Source organism: Amblyomma americanum, chromosome 7, assembly GCF_052857255.1.
Source record: "Amblyomma americanum isolate KBUSLIRL-KWMA chromosome 7, ASM5285725v1, whole genome shotgun sequence".
In the NCBI taxonomy this organism is placed as follows: Eukaryota; Metazoa; Arthropoda; class Arachnida; order Ixodida; family Ixodidae; genus Amblyomma; species Amblyomma americanum.
Window position 1 is genome coordinate 13,822,084 of NC_135503.1, and position 20,348 is coordinate 13,842,431.

Sequence of the window (20,348 nt, forward strand, 5' to 3'; positions counted from 1 at the left end):
ACCCTCCCCAATCTGCCGCTGTTTTCCTCTTCTTTCGTTTTATTTTCTTCCACAGGCACATGTCGTTTCGTGGACGTGTTTCTATGTATGGTTGGGAGCAGCGCTAGTCAGAAGCGCGCGGGGGTGTGTAGCGCCTGCACGCTGTGAGCATATGAGTTTGTTTAGGATCACGCGCTTTGTAGTTCTACGTGAGGTACATTGTTTGCATTTTGTAAACGTAACAGTTATCCAGACTAGTTGAGAAAATAATAGCTCTCGTAAAATTTACACAAGATTCTTTGGGGGCTGGCGACCTGCGGAGAGACCTCGAAAGTTGTTAAAGTTTCGAAATTCGTCATGAAATTGTTATTGTTCTGTAAATTTCAGGACTTCACTCACTAATTGCTTTAAGGAAACCCTGAGTATTCTCTGTGATGTCTTTTTCTCAACACGCTCTATTCACAGGCTGTTTGAGGTAACGAGATGTGAATTCAGCGAAAAAGCATGAACATGGTGTCATTACGCATAAAAGACCTCGATTGATTACTAACATGAAAAGAGAATTTTTATATCTTGTGCAACAAGTTAAAGCCTAGTTCGCTCTCCTCCACACCCCAGTGCACCTAATGCGCTGTCTTTGCTGGTTGTTGTTTCCAGCAAGTTCCTCACAGTCGCTGGCGCCTCTGCTCTGAGGCCATCGTTCTATATTTTGCACACAAGAACTGAAACAATATTGTTATTCGTAAACAAATTTTGAAAACATTCAAGCCCAAAAAGTGCCTTCAGGCTGCCTGAATAAAATGAATGAATGAATGAATGAATGAATGAATGAATGAATGAATGAATGAATGAATGAATGAATTACTAAACAGTCAGTATTTAATTTTAAACGCAACTTAAAACTTTGCACAGAAGATGCAGCAGAAAAACTGGTTTTCCACGGAGTATGACTTCAGGCCTGAGAATCAAGGTCACATGCCCTAAACGCCCAGACCGCTAATGAGAACTAAAAAAGGCAAACAGTAAAACAGTACAGCCAATAATAGAAATAATACACCTGTGTATGGATGTAAGCGATCTAGTTTCAGTAAGCCGAAAATAGCAATTTGCATTGTCCAACACTGATATCACTCCTATATTGTTTTCGAACTTGTGCTCTTAGGTGACTGCCTGCTGATTTGTTGCTTTATTTTTCTGGTCAAGCACAAAAAGCAAGTCTTTATGAACTTTATGAATACAGTTCTTTGAGCGTACAAAAATTATGCTGCTGTATGAAGCTTCTACCAAATTCTGACTAACACAGCTGCACAATCGCCGCTTTTAGAGCAACAGAAAATAGGGGTATATAATTTTCACCCAAGGAAGAAAATAATAAGGAGGAAAATAAGTGTAGATCAGGTGAATTATGCTGTAGTTATTGCTCAATTGAATTCAACCATATTTATCGCAGTTATTGATCATGTGGTTTTGTTGTTAAAAGAACAACCACGGCCTAATCAGGTATCTCCGTCTTCCGGTGGAGACTGCTGGCGGTGCATTTACAAAAAAAAATTTGGAGAGTTTAAAAGCAAAGCAGGATTCACTTCGTCCCCAAGAAAAATTTGGATGGGTTTGCTCAACAAAAGCTTTACAAGAGATTAGTTTACATGAAGTAAATTTGGTCTCTGCGGTCTGTTTCAACGCAGACGAACATCTCAAATGAATTTAAGAGTAGCTTTGCTCAGTAGCCTCAATAGGAATTAAAAAATCTGTCGCTAATTGACAGAATTTAATAATCTGTCTGGAGAGACAAAACTTATCCAATCATTTGCGATCGATAGAAACGCAAGTTTTCGTCATTACAAGAGATAAATTGCGAGTGCTTTTTCTTGTGCCTTGTGGAGAGTCATATACTGACAAAAATTGCAGTGTTATTTAGTTACTGCTTCATCTTTCAATGTTCAAGTCCGTACTGTCAGCACAATAGAGTAATACAGTATTTTTTGCTAAATTCTAAGATCTGTATCAGACATGCTCAACGTGTCAAAAAGAACGTAACTGGTCCTTAAGGGTAAATGAGTGGACTATAAGAGAAAGCAAGCTTAGCAGGGGGCGGCAGAAGGTTAGGTGGGCGGATGACATTAAGAAGTTTGCAGGCTTATGGTGGGCGCAGCTGGCTAAGGAGAGGGTTAATTGGAAAGACATGGGAGAGGCCTTTGTCCTGCAGTGGCCATAGTTAGGCTGATGGTGATGATGATGATGATGATGATGATGATGATGATTTCAAGCCGCTACAAACTAACAAGAGGGGCTTCTCCTTCAGGTAAAACGAGAATTTAAATCAGTGTAATAGTGCATCGTACCTCTTTCTGAACTGCACCATCGCAATGCTTTTCTGGGTCGGACAGCTTATAACAGGAGTCATCTTGAGGTTTGTAAGCGGCGGATGATAGAATAAGCCTTTGTCGCTAAATTCTTTCACTTCGGAAGAGAACGAACGTAAAAGTTTGATGCGACAGAGGTTTCAACTACGCCATACAGAAATCAGGCACACAGAATGAATGGCCCTCTAGGAAATGAAAAGCAGTTCGTAGGTTGAGGAGCAATACAACGTTTTGGTGATGCATGATAAATTTTCCCACAACCGTAGTGCTTTGATCGTAGTTATTACGTAATGCTGTTATCCACAGAAAAAAATAATCGAAAAACTTAAAAAAACACTTACTGACTGTTAAAGGATCATGGATTAAGTGGTAAAAGGACAGATCTCTTGTCCAAGTAGTCTAGTGACGGCGGGGTAAAAGATTACACGATATAAAGTAGGTACATATTTTGTTTAACTTTTACGTTTGCCCACCGAGAGCCTGATAAAAGCTGACCAAAATAAAAGTGAAAACCAAATGAACGACCACCATGTGCTTCGTCTTGCATGCATTCAAGTTCACGCACAGCGATAACACGCTTCCGTATGTACTCATCATTTAATAAAAGAGGAAGAGCTCTTAAGACTGAATTTCCTTCGCATTCGTCTGCAGCGCTGAAAGAGTTCTATGTAAAGAGCTTACTGACTGAAGTTTTAACCCCTGTGCAACGCTCTTTGGAGGCACTGCGCCGGGAGTGGGCAGTAACCAAACCAGTGAGCGAACATTTCAAGGTCAAAGGAGAGGTTCCGGTCTCTCAAAGTTGTTTTGAAAAGCGCACGCGAAACGCGCGCGTGTATAGCCGAGACAGCGAGCTCGTGTAGCCTGTTGCTATTTGTGTGACGCCTGGTCGTATTGACCCGTCGCGGCTTGCAGACTTGCGCACGAGGTGAAGGCCGAAAGCGGGTCGGCCATCGTGCGCTCGCTCGCAGTCTCGTCGGTAGTTTTCGACGTACGCCGCCCACAGTTTTCACTTTAAACGGGAAATGGGCAGTCTGTGTGAAATACAGCGCGCAAAGTAGGACTGCAAATTCTTACATGGCCGTGTTTCTGTTCATTCTGTCGCACGAACCAGGCATTAAACTTGAGCCTACATCTTGAATATGCCAAAAAGAAGACCGTGATTGTAAAAAAATATCCCATTATATATAAGAACATAAGAAAAGAATTTCAAGCTTTTATGGCATGCGTCAGTACTCACGCACATAAAACGCATATTCTTGGGCTGTCGGGGTGGCTCAGGGGTTCTTGCTCTCGGCTGGTGACCTGTAAGACGCGGGTTCGACCCGGCCGCAGAAGTCGCATTTCGATGGCGGAGAAATGCTAAAGGCTCGTCTGCTGTGCGCTGTCCGTGCACGTCAAAAAACCCCGGGTAATGGAAATTATTTGAGACCCTCCACTAAGTGATTCCTCACAGCCTCAGTCGCTTGGGGACGTTTCACCCAGAAAACAAACTAGCGTATTCTTGGCTCTGTAAATGTCAGCGTGACAGTTTACACGAACAGTTCACATGCTCTTATGATGCTGCGCCTTTTAAAGATACATTTAATGCAAATTTTATTAGGACATGTCTCGAGAATTGCGCTTCGCCCATAAACGCAAAGTGTGCTTAACTACTTATTAGCGCGACAGCGTTAAGGCTCCCGCTCCGCACAAAATCCAGCTTCGTCATCGACGTTGCGAACGAAGATTCCCCGGAGAAACAACCAGGTGGGCCACCTAGGTCACGTGACCTTGTGGCGTCATCACAACCTGCCCACAGTATTGTCAGCAAACTGATCACTGTGGCTGGTGGCAGTGAAATTAACGAGTGGTTGCGAAAGGTTTCTCGGGAACAGCAGCCTTGCACGTACAAGCCCCACAGTTCTCAGCACCTCCTATCGCACGGGCAGTGGTGCATCGCTTAACCACTGCACCACCGCGCCAGGAGGGGTATCAGGACTGCGTGGGATCTATGAAAATGTGAAGTCAATAATGGCCGATTCCGCATATATGGGCGTTAACACGTTAAAGCTATAGCGTCATACTCTTAATACGGAGCTTAGGTGTCCCCTCCAATCTTTTTTTCTTCTCGTGTGGTGCGGTAGCCTGCGTATAATTCGTCTTGTACATTTGTTTTCCTGTAATTCTGCTGCCGTTGTGCTGCATGTATCGGGTTCACTTTTTATTCTGTTCACGCTGCTTTTCAAATTAAATAGATACTCAGAAAGAAGAAAAAACAATCGCAATAATAACAGCATTATCAACGATACTAATCAAGAGTGCGAACGAAGTTTTTTTCCCTTCCGTTCGGGATATCTGCGTTGAATGACCGCAGAGTAAAAGGTTAATAAGCATGAATAAACATGAAGCGCTGAATTCCGCCGTGCGCTTGTTTTTCTCCCGCCTTGTCTGCGCTCTTTCTTTTCCGGAATTCCCGCTGGCCTCGAAAGCGAATCGCTGCAGCGTTGCTCTGTTTACAACGCCCCTGGCGCTGCTGTGACCAGCGTCTCGCGAACAAACAAAACTGGGACTCGGCTCCCGACTAGACCTCGTCGATGCGATCCGTCTGGTCGCGTTTCTTTCTTTATTTGCAGCCGACAAAATGTTTTCGTGAAATAAAAAAGAGCTGTGTCAGCTCACTTCGGGAAAGCCGCGTACCTCGTCTATGCCGCTCTGGACTCTCCAAGCTGTGGTGTTTATCTGTCAGCGAGATGCCCCCGGGTCTGGCCTGCACTCCTTCCTAAACAGGTCGGAATGCGTGGATGTAAAAACCGGTGTGATGACTTTTCTTTCTTTTTGCTGCTCGCAACTTGGGTAAACATGTTTTGCTTTATTCCCTGCATTCTCACTAGCGCCTCGGGCTGGTTCTATTTTATACTTCTTTCTGTACGATCGAAGACATTGAGTAGGTGCATCTTTTTTATTTTTAACTGCGCTGTGTTGGGTTATTTCACACTTTAGTAAATTTATTACGGACTGCGTCCTTGTCGTCAACGTACACTTGCTTGCAGCTGGAGATAGAGAGAATTCCGTGCAATGCACGCAAACAGTATTGCATGAATATATTATATAAGTTGTTCATACTTTCCTGAAGACGTGAGATGTAAGCCAGCGCAATGAGAACTCGGCATTCGGGCCACAGCTAGGAACTTGTGTTCGCAGAGGTCATGAGGGCAACCTTGCTACTCTGCCGCCGTACTATTCCGCTAATTCACACTCCGCATCCCCTGCACACCGGGTCCCGATATGCCGCCGACCAGTAAAACAGAGAGCTTTAGCAAACCACGATGCAAGATTCCTTGCCGCGGACTGCACCCTTGAGGTGTCATCTGCGCATGCCTGCTCATTACAGGAGTCGAATTCGCATGCGCAGACGGGCCCCCCACGCCATCTGCAGCCCTCAACTGTCACACAGCAGGAGCAGTTGACTCCAGGCGTGAGTGGATCGCAGTAGAGGAACGCTGCATTGTGGGAGGCTATATAATAATAATAACGTTGTCCTGCTGCCCCTACTCGGCAAAGCTACCACTTCCCATTACTCCGATGCGTACATAGCAGGCAAAGCTGTGGAGGCTGCAGCAGCAGTGTGTTCGCGAAACCTTATTACTAGGCCCCGTATCATTCGCTCTGCTCCAAACTTATGCGAGTGCTTGGACGAAAACGAAGACCGGTGTAAAACAGTGCGATAGCATTGAAAGTCACGGTCGATGCTGTGAGGCGTTCACTGTTCAGGCCCTCTAGCTGTAATGTTCACTGAGTGTGAACTATTTTTTGTGTGTTTACCGCTCATCATATCGCTACGTGTGATTCTTGCTTCTCGAAATCTCGATGAGTCGCAATATGAAACTGTGGCAAGAGGTGAAACAAAGTCCAGGAGGTGCAGGAAATGACTTGAAGTTTGTCGCAAAGTTCACTTTGGTTGCATGGCGAACTACGTACATTTAGGGTGCGGGCTTAGCCTGCGCGAACAGGCGCGCCAGCTTTGGCAGCGTTGCCTGCTGCGTACGAAATGGAGAAACAGGCTAGCTTCTGTCAGATGTCTTTACACTCCACTACGAAACCTCTATTTCTCTTTCTTCTACGGCACCTATTTCTTCCCTTCTTCTTTCACTCCCTCCTTTATCCCTTCCCTTACGGCGCGCTTCAGGTGTCCGCCGATATGTCAGACAGATACTGCACCATTTCCTTCCCCAAAACCAATTATTATTATTATTATTATTATTATTATTATTATTATTATTATTATTATTATTATTATTATTATTATTATTATTATTATTATTATTATTATTATTATTAATAATAATAATCTTTCGCTCGCACATCCCCCCTTCCATTACGGCGCGGTTAGGGTGTCCACCGAGACGTTAGGCAATTACTGCGCAATTTCCTTTAATAATAATGATAATAATAATTGGTTTCGGGGGAAAGGAAATGGCGCAGTATCTGTCTCATATATCGTTGGACACCTGAACCACGCCGTAAGGGAAGGAATAAAGGAGGGACTGAAAGAAGAAAGGAAGAAAGAGGTGCGGTAGTGGAGGGCTCTGGAACAATTTCGACCACCTGGGGATCTTTAACGTGCACTGACATCGCACAGCACACGGACGCCTTAGCGTTTTGCCTCCATAAAAACGCCAATTTCCTTTGCTTTGCTCAAAAACCAATTTTCTACGACGCCGGCCTGGCTCTAGAGGACCCACATAAGTGCAGTTGGGGGCAAGAAAGTGTAGTTGATTGTAGACTCGAACAGAGTGCGCTATGCCAAAGCCCCATGTGATGGAGTTTAAACTCATACAGGGAGGTAGATATCAGCGTATGAGCTTTATGACTATTGTGGACACCAGTTCTCCACCGGCAGCCTTGTCTTCGAATAAAGAATATTGCTATTTAAAGTGCTTTTTGAAAGTTTTAGAAAGAAAAGAGGTGCGTTGTAGAGGGCTCGGGAATAATTTCAACCAACTAGGGATCTTTAACTGGCGTCGCACAGTACACGGGCGCCTTTGAGTGTCGCCTCCATCGAAATGTCACCACGGCAGCCGGGTTCGAACCCGGGAATTCCAGCTTGGTAGCCGAGCGGCTTAGCCACTGAGCCACCGCGCAGGGTACCACACGGGTGCCTTTTGCGTTTCGATGGAGGCGAAACGCGAAAGGCGCACGTGTGCTGTGCGATATCAGTGCACGCAAAAGATCTTCAGGTGGTCGAAATTATTCCGGAGCCCTCCACTCCTAGAGTCTATTTTCGTTGTCATTCAAGTTTACTACTACTACTACTACTACTACTACTACTACTACTACTATTACTACTACTACTACTACTACTACTACTACTACTACTACTACTACCACCACCACCACCACCACCACCAGTACGGCACCTCTTTCTCTCTTTCACTCCCAGCTCCCTCGATTCTCTTACGATGCGGTTCGGGCGTCCACCGAGATGTGCGACAATTACTGTCATTTCCTTTCCTGAAAAATAACAAAAAAAACATTTTTGCCTCATGCTCTGCGGTGTACTATAAGATGGAAAACCCCAGGTGGCCGAAATTACTGCAAAGGCCTCCACCACAGACCCCCTCATAGCCAAGGTGGAGCTTCGAGTCATAAAATCCCAGACACGATACACTAGAAGGTTAGCGGATACTTATAAAAACGCCCTTGCTTCATGCAGCTACTGGCACGCCGAAGCGTCAGAAGTTAACGTCGCCAAAGTGCCCGCTAGTCGTTAGCGCTTCCACGAACGTCGACGCTGCAGTGGCATCTCTGCGTTCGCCCCGGCGCCTTTTGCTCTGAGAGCCTCGTCGTCGGCAAAGGCGGCATCGGAGGTCCTCTCCGTCTCTGGGAAGCAGCGCCTTTCGGGGCGTTTAATTAGCCCGAAAGCCGAGGGATCGGCCAACCATGACACCCAGCAGGCTCGTTAAGCGGAGGGCGCGGGCGTCTCCCAATGCGGGGACCGGAATTCCGACAAATTAGGTCGTCGCCACGTCTGCCCATTTGTCGCCGCTCGCCTTCTTCTCGTTGGCGCCCCCTTTAATTTCTTCGGGCTCCTTTGGCCACCTTGCTGTTTGCTTCGACATTAAGCGAGATGAATTTTTTTTGCTTCTTCCGTTTATTTTTCGAGTTGGTGCTGTTTTGGTGCAGAGATCCATCGGTGACAAAGAGATGCTTGTTGCAGTAGTTGAAAAGATGGCAGTGCATAGAGCAACTGCACTCAACGCGTAGTTTTTTTCTAAATTTAAGACAAGTTGTGATCTGTTACAAATGTAATCGAGTGTTCAGTAAAAACGTTTTAGTTTCGGGCTCACGTCATGACATCTGGCTTGCAGTGAGGACAGGTATTTTGATCAAGTTGTCGTGGTGAATAATAATTATTAAAAAACGACAAGAATGAATATAACTGACATTCGGTGAGCAATGAAGCTCTACTTCCAGCAATATGCAGCTGACATTCGAGGGGATGCGCATGATACAGTTGCATCCGTCTAAGCGATCGCTTTCACTGCGCAAACGTTCAATGGCACGGTAATGCAGGCTCACATTTTAACACGAAGGACTGGGAAATAACCAGCCGAGACAGGTACATAAGGTAACCTATGTTTTGAGCGCATATTGCATGCAGTGGTGTATATACATACCGCACGGTCAGTTGTAACGACACGCCTAACATTTCCCAGAATTTAGCGATCACTGATTGGTACTGCCGAGATTTCCGCCAAGCTTTCTTTTTTTCCGAATAACCAAGCTATGTGTTTTCGACTGTGCATTACATCATTTTGAATTTTTTTTATTGACAAGCTACCGAAACGGATGGATGTCACCAGCTTCCCCATAGATTAAGCAATCTTAGTTGGTGCTCATAATCTTGTGCTCACTTATGATTCCTGCTAACGCTTCACATTTTCTTTTTAAAGCATTATTCTGTCATTCTCCTGTCGATGAGTGCCATAATATTTCGTGTACTGCCGGCGAGAGCCCTATTATTATTGCTGGGAGGAGGTGCTTAGTTGTCCATTTTTACGACAAAACCCCCGTGAGTCTTCCTAGACCTGTTATGTTTTGTTTTAACTTAACTGAAAAAAAAGAAAGAAGTCGACCTGGTTAATGGCATCCATCCGCTGTCGGAGGACCAGGAACATTGTAAACTATGGCGTGACCAAAACTAACATAGAAAATAACGTAATTAAGTGCAGTTAGGACTAAACTATACTTGATGGTACACTCCAGTCAATTCCACTCCCTCACTGCCGCAGTTTTTACGACCACATGCTTTAATCACCAGTTACTCTATAAGTAATGTAAAAAGGAAGTAAACGGTCCTCTAGATATAATAAAAACAGGGTGTGTTGCCCAAGCCCTGAAGTAGATTTCTGTCGCTAAAATACAGAAAACTTACGGCTGGCAGTAGAAACAGATTAACTTTTGAGAGCATCCCAATTTCTAGCAGATACGAATATGTAACTGAGGTTTCAATTTACTGTATCTGCTGCTTACCTTTAGACCACCGTGCCACGTTTGAAGGCCTCCTTCTATTGCTGACTGCATCAAGTTACTATGCTTTGGAGTGGTAGTACGCGTATACCTCCATCGCCAAAACTAAACATTCCGTATACTTAGTGATCGAAGTCAATGCCATAATGCCCTGTAAAGGAAGTGTGCCAGATAACAGCTTACCCTCTTTTTATTCCTTATGTCGTGTTCAAAGTGTAGGCTACTAAGAGTTCCACCGTAGATTGTCCAGGTATATCTGAATCAGTAAATCGAAAAAAAAGTGACTCGACACGGAGTTTGTGCTTGTTCTGCCTTGCCTTTGGCTCAGTGTAGAAGTATTCAAATAATTCAAGAAAGACTTCACCAGTAAAGCAAAATAATTGCTGAATAAATGCATGGTACATAACGTGACGAAAGTAGTATTGCTTTTGCAGCGAACTGCACAGACATTTGGGTTCTACTAACTACGCTTACAGGAGAACTTATGCGTATTCTTTGTTTTTCTTTCTCTTACAGCACCTGACAGTCGTCGCAGCCTTCCAGGGGGCGCCATTTTCCGCAGCGAACAAAGGTACAGGCCCCTAGAAGAAAGGAAACATTTACGGACAACTGTTTGACAGTCCGATGTGACGCCATAAATGCACAGAGGCGATACAGAATTGATTCATTCAATAAGTCGGCTTCGCAATTTTTCCACCGACGTCTGTCGCTTTTACTGAAATAACCAGTGGTCAATAATTCGATTCTATTTATTCTCTCTGCAAAAATACATTTCCTCGACGACCGTCAGCGGCACGTAGCCTAATACCCCTCCCATTTAGTTAGCTGTCCGACTGCGCCATATGTCGCTGCCTTCTTTACATAGAAAGCAACGTTCTCGTATTCTAATTTTGTCGCCGATATTGACGTAAAGTGTTCCCCACCTCTGTCAAAGAGAGGCGCTGCCTGGTCGATTCTGCAGTCTGCACTAAAAGGGTAGTTTTGACATCTTACTAATTCCATCGCACTTACGCAGGCCACAATGCTATCGCAGGTGAACAATGATGTTAAAGGCACATTAGAGAGAAAACCAATGCAAATAAGAAGGTACGCTAAACTTAGATATAACCATGCAGGAACATTACCAACATTTTTTTTATGTTGGAAAAGGTGATGTGTTTTTCCCAGTTACCCCCCACCCTTTCCTCACGAATCACCGGTTATGTTGCGTCATTTTGTGGTGTCATCTCTCCTGCGAATCTGACGAAATGTGGGATCTTTCCGTGAGTAAGAGAACAAAAGAACAAAATGCGCTTTTCCCGTCAATCGCACGGATTATTGTTACAACGTTTATCAACAGATGGAGCCACCATACTATTCGCCATAATTCCAACTTATCACCGTTCACCCTTCGCCGTTTCCAAGAAGCGCGAACTACCTTGAGAGATTTTGCCTGGCATGCGCTTCTCAAATGGCTGCACACGACGCTATTACGCAGGTCAATTGGTCAGTATGCGAACAGAGTGGCGCATTGCAAGTGACACTTCGCGTTTCTGTATTTAAATGGTGCTCTTCTCGCGGTTTTCCTATTTCAACGGTACTTTTCATCAAAACAGCGTCGCACGTGAATGGGATAAGCGAAATTCGGCCAGGAAAGTAATTACTTTACCAAGCGCACTTACCGAAATGCTGCAGGGGCGTCACTCAAGCCTTTCGCTATTGCGACATTTCGCGCCGCTTAATCAAGCTCTGCTCTGGTATACAGGCTGATTATAATTATTTGCAATGTATCGATACTGATATTTCAATTTAGCAGCAACTGTTAATTCTCTTTACTGCCACTTTTTATCAAACTGAGCATGTACTTATGCGTTTCTGGTGGAAGATGCTTCAACATTATTTTAAAGTATTCAAGCTGCAACTAATGCTAGTAAGTGCAGTAACCAAGGACACTCTTAATTACATTAACTTAGTAATCTGCAAAGCTCAAAAACTTGGTGCGATTCAGTTTTTTAAGCGCAGTCCACAAGTATAGTCTCTGTAACCGTCCACCTGCGTCATATGAAAGAAGCCAACAGCCACAGAAACCAAGGAGCACAGGGTTGTCTTTTTCTTTTTAACTTGTGGTTTGCATCATTTAATCAAAGCAGAAGAAAATCAACGTCATGCTTTCGGTGGGATTCGAACCTACGACCTCAAAATTACGCGTCCGGTGCTCTACCTGTGGCATGGTCATTCTCAATGTTGTCAAGAAAATGTTCTCAACAAAGTTAAAACAATGACGGAACTCAGTTTCACTCCCATAATTTTAATGAAGAGAAGCTTCCTTTTTGATATTTCTATCTTACTGGTTGACGGTCAAAATAAAATTGCATTGCCACAGCGCAGACAACATCTGACATTAAGTACTCCTACTCCTACCACCTTTCACCCATCGTACGCTTTGCAGTAAGGCGGTACATCCAGTCAAACATAGGTTACTGCGCTTTCTGGTGGCCACGTCACTGCTTCGTCTGTTTTCTCCTCTCGGGCAAAAAAAAAGAAGAAAAAACAGGCACACATTAAGAGAAGATGAACGCGACGGTTTCAGCAACAAACGCACCGAGGTCCGGTCAATCGGCACGTAGCCCAGAGCTGTGCACACAACAGCCAGGGAAAGAGAGCAACTCGCGAGGGAGGTTGAGTTTGAATCAAGGCTCACGATTCGGGGTGCGTTAGTCATCGCCACGTTTCCGGCACCGCGAAGAATGCTTGACGTGCTGGTCGAGTGTGGGATCGATCTTTCTGCCCTGTGCTTTCTTCCTTCTTCCCCGCTTCGTGCGTTCGTTCATAGGTTTACCCTCGTGGCTGCGAGTGAGAAGTAATGGTAACAAAGGATAAGCGTAGGAGGAAGAGAGAGACGCAGAGCGGGGAAATGGGATAACGAAATAGGGAAACTGGGAGCAAGAACCGAAATAGAGTGCGCGAGATGGGAAGAAAGCGAAGGCGCATAACGCGATCAGCCATCGAGGGAATGAGAGAGGGAATAAGGGACGTACCGGATTGGGGCGCGCTTTGCTTCGCCGCCGGCCTGCTTTGGAGGCGGCGTCTCCTGGGAAACGCAATGCGTGCCCCTTCGGCGGCGTGACGCCAATTCCTGTGCTTCCCTGAGCTAGCTGTGAACCGGGTGTGCGGAAGAAAACGAAAACCTTGGGCTAATCTGCTCTCGCTTTGCGGGACGGCTTCCTTTTTCCGGAAACCTTTCACGACAAGGCGATCCCATATTTCCTTTTCTTCCATGATCGGACATATTACTGTGACCGGAATGGTCAGGTGAGCAAACTGAGGAAAACGAGTGTACTCAACGCGGTATGTCAGTGGGAGGAGCCAATTGACTCCAGTGATCTTCTGTTGGAGAAAAAATGGGCTCTCTGAATCATATTCTTTCGTTAAAATTTAAGCAGCGCTAACTTTTAGGACGAATACACAGAAGACATGACAGGACGGGCGCTGTCCTGAATCAGTTTGGATGAATCAGTTTGGATATTCAGAAAAGACAGAAATCGCACGCGTTTCAGAAGGAAGCATAAATGAATTGGCCGCACGTGAAATTGGCAACTCGAGGTTTGATACAAAACACTTTCTGGAAAACATAAATATTCATATATTCTACGAGAGAATATACATTCATGTTAGAACGCTTGATGTAGTAGACCGAAGTTGCGCACTCGAACTTGTTCACCCACTAGTGTAGCCTGATTCCTGCTTCTAACAAATGCAGACAGAGTGCGCAATCAGTCGGCTTTCAATGGGCGTTTCTTCAGTCTATACCGCAGCGAATGTCATAATTCATCCGATTCTACCTCTTAAATTAGGTTTTGCGCCTTTAGTCAGTACTGTGCGCCTTTAGTCAGTGCTTTGTGATTTAGCCAGTACCAGCAAACTAACCATGTATAGGGCTTCTACCGAACGCATTCCTTTTCCATTAGACTATCGTATGGCGCAGCAGACTATAAGTAGTGGTCTGTTCGTGATATCGGACTCTTTTCTTTGAATGTTCATTTCCATCCTCGTCCGCATAGGAGGAGTTTCGCTTTTTGGCACTTTTATTTAATTCAATGTGGCAGTAATTAGGCCCCAGCTTTGAAGTTTTGCTCTTGTGGTTTGAAGCACTGGCTCTCTGACGAACTCAAAAACGCGCGAAGTGCCACGCCCACGAAATTCGCACTCGCTAGTGCCGTCTCGAGAACGTGGATATCAGGCGTTAGGAACAATGATCCGAGGAAATTGAGCACGAAAATGGCGATAGCTTTCCGTGCAGGCTTGCGAACTGCACTCGGTGGAACCACGTGCAGGGCCTCCGTGCATCAGCATAGACTCCATGAGTGCGTTATTTAACTGCTCTGTATTTAACTTGGTCTACACTTTCCGAAGAAGTGTACTCGAGACGAGCAATGTGATTTGGTTTCGGGGCCTGAATTTCACATAAGCGCGCATCTGAGATGGTTACGCAAAATAACTGGAAATATTTTCTTTTCATGCGAGTAAAGCATCACACGCTCTCTAGCTCAAAACTAAAAGACAGCCATTCGCTAAATAATGTAGATTTAGCCTCTTAACGATATGGAAAAGGAAGTGCGCCCGTACAACAGCCCAATAATTTTCATTAAAACTTAACCTAATTGGAACGTACCATTTCGCTGCTTCAACGATGTAAAGGTTTAGTTTAAACTGAAAGAATAAACATTCGTCGCCTCATAGAATAAGCACCAACCTAAATTGATATTTGGCGTTCCACTGACTTATCGTTATCGAGCTTTTCTTTTCTTTATTATTAACTGTGAAATGACTTTTGTTAATGTCAATGATGCGCTTTAGCTCCGAGCAAGAACTTCACACAGATTCTCGAACACTAATAATGCGACATCTGTATTTCAACTATTTTTTTGTTATTGCGCTTTTCCGCAGGAGAACGCCGCGTCTGTAAGGCAACAGGCAAATTTCCATGTGATCAGAAGAATGCGATTTTACAGAGCGTTTTGAATCGTTCTTCTAGCAAGGGAAGAGCAGTTCACAATTGGTAGCGAGGGGCTGGAAGTGGTAAATGGATATGTCTACTTAGGGCAGGTATTGACCGCTGATCCGAATCATGAGAGGGAAATAACTAGAATGAGAAGAATGGGGTGGAGCGCATATTGTAGGTTCTCTCAGATCATGAATGGCAGTTTACCGCTATCCCTCAAGAGAAAAGTATACAACACTTGTATCTTACCAGCACTCACCTACGGGGCAGAAACGTGGAGGCCAACTTAAAGGGCTCAGCTTAAGTTAAGGACAACACAGTGAGATATGGAAAGAAAAAATGATAGGTGTAACGTTAAGAGACCGGAAGCGGGCAGAGTGGGTCAGGGAACAAACGCGGGTTAATGACAGCCTTGTCGAAATCAAGAGGAAGAAATGGGCTTGAGCTGCGCATGTAATGCGAAGGCAAGATAATCGCTGGTCCTTAAGGGCAAGAGAAGGCAAGGGTAGCAGGGGGCGGCAGAAAGTTAGGGGTGCGGATGAGATCAAGAAGTTTGCGAGAACGGTGGGCGCAGCTGACAAGGGACAGGGTTAAAATTGGAGAGGCAAGGAAGAAGCCTTTGCACTGCAGTGGGCGTAGTCAGGCTGATGATGATGATGATGATGATGATGATGTTAACTCATTAACGCTATCGCATCATACCCTTAAGGCGGAGGTTAAGCGTCCCCTCCAACTTTTTTTCCCTCGCACAAAAAGAAACTGTACACCTTTTGTAGTTGATCTGTGTAAAACAAGTGACTATGACAGGCCACAACTGGGGATGAAAAGCCACAGTTTCAGTCTCACAAACCACAGCCGCAGTTCATATATCTATAGATGGCACCTTCTGTTTGGCCTTTATGTGAACAAAGCTATGCTTTATACGAAATGTCAAGGAAATTATCACGTTACCCTTCGACACCTTCAGTTATTATTATTTTTTGCGAAATATGTCATGTAGCTACGAGGGCGGTGAAACTACCGACCGCAGCAACCCTCCCTGATACAAATATCGGTTCAGAAACAAAGAAGTCTCATTTCCTGCGAATCCATCACTTTCCCTGTCTCTACTAAGACAAGGAAGCCCTAGCAAGGCTCAAACGCGGACGCCCTCCTCAACGCATTGCGACATAAAAGATCTGCGCCCCTCGCATAACTGCTTTACGGCACCGCTGTCACGCCCGCGGGAATAAACCGGGGAAGCATTCCTAACGCCCCTCAAGATCGCAGCACATCGCCCGCAGCCGGTGCCGGGCCACGGCCGGACCCACAGTACGCGCGGGATCGGTCAAGGGCGAGGTGAGCCGCCGAGACAGCCCCCAACAACGCGTCCCGCCAGACCGGCTTGCAGGTCCAAAATGGATCGCAATAAGGAAGCACGCAGGGGCACAATAGGACTGCGACGCATTGTGTCAGTTCGGTGCAGTGCACACGGAGGTAGATGCGTGATGTGCAATGCTCCCGACTTTGCTGGATGAACTAGGGAATGATTAGGCCTGTCATCTTGAGCAGTGGCGAGAATAAAACGCGCCGCATGTTTTCACTTCATCCCTAGCGTGCCTTTTGAACGAAAAACTACTAATAGTTATCTATTCACATAGACACTACCCTTGAGCGCCCTCGAGTGAGTGTAATACTTAAGGCGGAGGTGCACCTACTCTTACAAGAAGAGGTATTCACGAGGCACAATTAAAACCCAGATAAAATTTTAGCACATGCACTTAAGGCCTACTGTTAGTACGTATACAATGAAGTAAAGGCATGAAGCGTTTACTCATATTGAGTTTACTGACATTGATTGTTTGAACTTCAATTTGTTAACTTTGTGTTATTTTATATAAAAAGATAATGGGATGAACATTTCTTACTTCTGTTTTGAAATTCGCCCTGACTGCTTGCAGGCATAATGTCATGAGAATCTGTTTTCGCACAGCCTTTCACAGCGAGAGGAAAATGCATAAAAGTTTCTCGCGAGAGTTTTCTATCGGCAAACCAAGCTCCAAGCAGAAAGAACGCGGGAGCAGTTAATAACGAAAGCGCCTGAGGAGGTGCCGCTACGCCTTGCATGTCCCGCCCCATTACTTTCGAGCTTTTCTTCAGTAAACTCTGTTTCTCTCATCTGCTGTTCAAACAGTCGCTACAGCGCAAAACACGAGGACGAGATGAGTGCACAGACATGGCGCTAAACTCGTCTCCTCCTCGTCTCCTCCTCGTTTTTTGCGCTGTCACGATAATTACAAACCAACATGCCCAAGCTTCCACTTTGCTTTCTATTCAAACCTTTATAAACATATCAATTTGTTGTAACGAAAATTCCCAAACAGCGCGTTACTTCAAGGATTCATCGCATGCCGCTACCGGCATTAAGATTTTCATCTACAGGTTCAAACTAATGCCCGTTGCGCCTTCTTAACGAGCCTAGTGTGCAGGGAATATTTCGCACAGCGACAGATTGCAACAAAGGAAGCGAAGGACACTGCTGTAGCCTTTCTAGTACATTGCAGGAAACTCCAGAAAGTAGGGCCACAGCTATCGCTCCTAGCTATCCGGCACGGGCAAGAAGCATAGGAAACCAACGCTCCGCACAGCACACCCTCGGTCGCGGCGTGTTGCGTGCACGAAAGAGACGCGTCGCGGATTGCGGCTGTCTCGCCAGCTTGATGGCTGTGTCGCGCGCCGGCGCTTTTCCCCCAGCCGAACGCGTTTGGGGAAAGAAGACGCCGAGGCTGGGGACGGGGAGCAGCAGGGGCATCGGACCAAAGAGAAAGAGGCTGGGTGACACCGGAGTGGTTTGCGGGGAAGCCCACCACACCGAACCAGAAGCGACAGGGCTCTCACGGACCGAGGGGCGACAGGTTTGTTTTGTTTTGCTGTCGGGAAGCCGTTGGTACAGCAGGGTGTGGGACCGGAGGATTCCAATCCCCAACTTGAGCGCTAAGCGTCGCAGAGTGGTCAGGATGGAAGGAGAGGTGCTCTGTTTTTCTTTCCATTGTGCACGTAGTATAGGATAAAAGAAAAAAATTGAAAGACAGGCCGACATACAGGGCTTATATAGAAGAGTGCGGGGGGGGGGGGGGGGAGAGAGAAAGAGAGAAGCCCGCTGGGATTGCAGCCGCATCTGGGCGGCTGCAATCGAATGAATCAGGACCGGGCGTTTTCTGAGAGGCATCTGGGCTTCCCTCCTTGGCTTTGTCAGGAGGATGCGAGGCTTGGACGACGGCGTCCGCAGAAAGTGGGATCGGCGGAAGAATGGAAAACTCGCACCCGGTTCGCTTCACCACCACTCACTTTTTTTATGCGTGTGTGTGTGTGTGTGGACGCGCCTCAGCTGGCGGGCTTCAGCTTTTCGGAACGAGTTTGGTCAGTCGTGGTCGTCACCGCCTCGGTTTTCCCGGCCACACTGGGCTGTCAGAACGAAGACGGTCGTTTCGCTACGCTCAGCCCCGAGCAGCTCCGTCCTACACAGTTTCATGACTACAGAGTGCTCCTGGTTTTTCGGTTTCCTTTTTCTTAAAGTCTGCAAGCAGCATGGGGCCAATATGTGTCATTGGTCATAACATTCCCCCTTGGCGGGCATGAAGTGACGTTACCAGAGCTGGAACATTCCCATTGGTACGCGACGAGTGACGTCACTAGAAGGGTGCATTTCCATTGGCTGAAGGGAAGTGACCTGACCAGACCGAATCATTCCCTTTGGCTGGAGAGTAGTGACGTCACCGAGCCAAACTATTTGCATTGGCTGCGGGGAAGTACCGTCATGAGGCCGAAAATGACGTCATTTCTGGAAAAGGCATCAACAGCTGATAATGCGATCGCATTGCCAACACATAATGTTATTAGATTTCTCCATTTTTAACGCGACAGCGTTAAGGACCCTGTGTCTTAGAAAACCCGGCGTCGGCGTCTTTGGCCGTGGGCGAATAATCCACGAAAAGATCCTCAGTAGTTAAGGTGCTCGCTACTGAGACGGAGTAACCGGATTCGAACCGAACCGCGGCGGCCGCATTTCGCTGGGCGAAATGCAAAAGGCGCCCGTGTGCTGGGCGATGTCAGTGCACGTTAAAGGTCTCCAGGTGGTCGAAATTAATCACAGAGGCCTACATTATGCACCTCTTTCTTCGTTTCTTCTTTCACTCTCTCCTTTATGCCTTCCCTTACTGTGCGGTTCAGGTGTCCACCGAGATATGTGAGACAGTTACTGTGCTATTTCTTTTGCTCAAAATCACTTTCTAATTCTTCAATCCCCAGATAATTGGGGCCCGCCGCGGTAGCTCAGTGGTTAGGGCGCTCGACTACTGATCCGGAGTTCCCGAGTTCGAACCAGACCGCGGCGGATGCGTTTTTATGGAGGAAAAATGCTAAGGCGCCCGTTTGCTGTGCGATGTCAGTGCACGTAAAAGGTCCCCTGGTGGAAGAAATTATTCCGGATCCCTCCACTACGGCACCTCTTCTTCCTTTCTTCTTTCACTCCCTCCTTTATCCCTTCTCTTACGGCGCGGTTGAGGTGTCCAACGATATACTGGACCGATACTGCTTCATTTCCTTTTCCCAAAAACCAATTATAATTATACAGATAATTGGGCCACCTAGGCGGCAGGTGGGCCACCTTGGTCACGTGACCTTGTGGCGTAATCGCAACGTGCCCATCGGATTGTGAGCGAATTCGCCACTGTGGCTTGTGGCAGTAAAAGTAATGATTGATCGCGAAGAGAAGAAACCTGGGTCTCACAAGCCCCACGGGGGGCAGCACTTGCCATCGCAGGTCAGTGCCGCATCGCCTAATCGCTGCACCTCTGCGCCAGCGGTTGTATGAGGACTCCCAGGGATATATGAATGTAGAGAATGACCAGTTCCGCGTATATTTCCTTTAATCCACTAACATTATCGCGTCATGCTCTTAAGGCGCAGCTTAAATGTTTCCTGCAGTTCCTTTGTAGTAACTCAGCAGGGACGTTTTACAGTGAGTGACGCTTTGCTTATTACACCAGTCGTTTTGCGAACATGTTTGCTTCTTAAAGCCTGAGAAACTGTTTGTAATTCGTTTCCTTAGGCCTTGAATGCATCGTTTTTGCAAGTTTCCCTTTAAAGCGTTTCGTTCGTCTTCTAATGTTGATTTAATAAAGCCATCTGCGCATCGGTACGTTTCGCAGGACTGCGCCTAACAGGCCAGTTTTACTGCAAACGTGTAGGCACTGGGCTCATAAAGACACCAGAGAGAGAGAGGTTTGTCTCCTTGCGAAAATTGCTTTGTACAGCTTATTAGCCGCCGTTGAACGTCGAACCAACCATGACAAAAAATTGAATAGTCTATGTAGACTGTCTATCAGAAATTCTTATATGCGTTGCGGCTTTGGGTAAAGCTGCACAGTTTTCTGCACCCCACTCCCTCGGCACCTGAAACGTTTTATTTCATACCATGCTGCATAAATACACACTAAATATGATATGCACTGATTATTCATGCTGTGGTGACAAAA

The 20,348-nt window shown here is 46.0% G+C and overlaps 1 protein-coding gene across 1 annotated transcript in view; it reads left to right on the forward strand.

Moving 5' to 3' along the window:
* The window catches only part of LOC144098521 (plexin-B-like), a 192,377-nt gene that overhangs the window by 22,945 nt on the left and 149,084 nt on the right, over positions 1-20,348 (forward strand). The window contains exon 2 of the mRNA XM_077631226.1: positions 10,368-10,422. The gene's annotated coding sequence lies outside the window, so the exon portion shown is untranslated. The remainder of the gene's footprint in view (positions 1-10,367; positions 10,423-20,348) is intronic.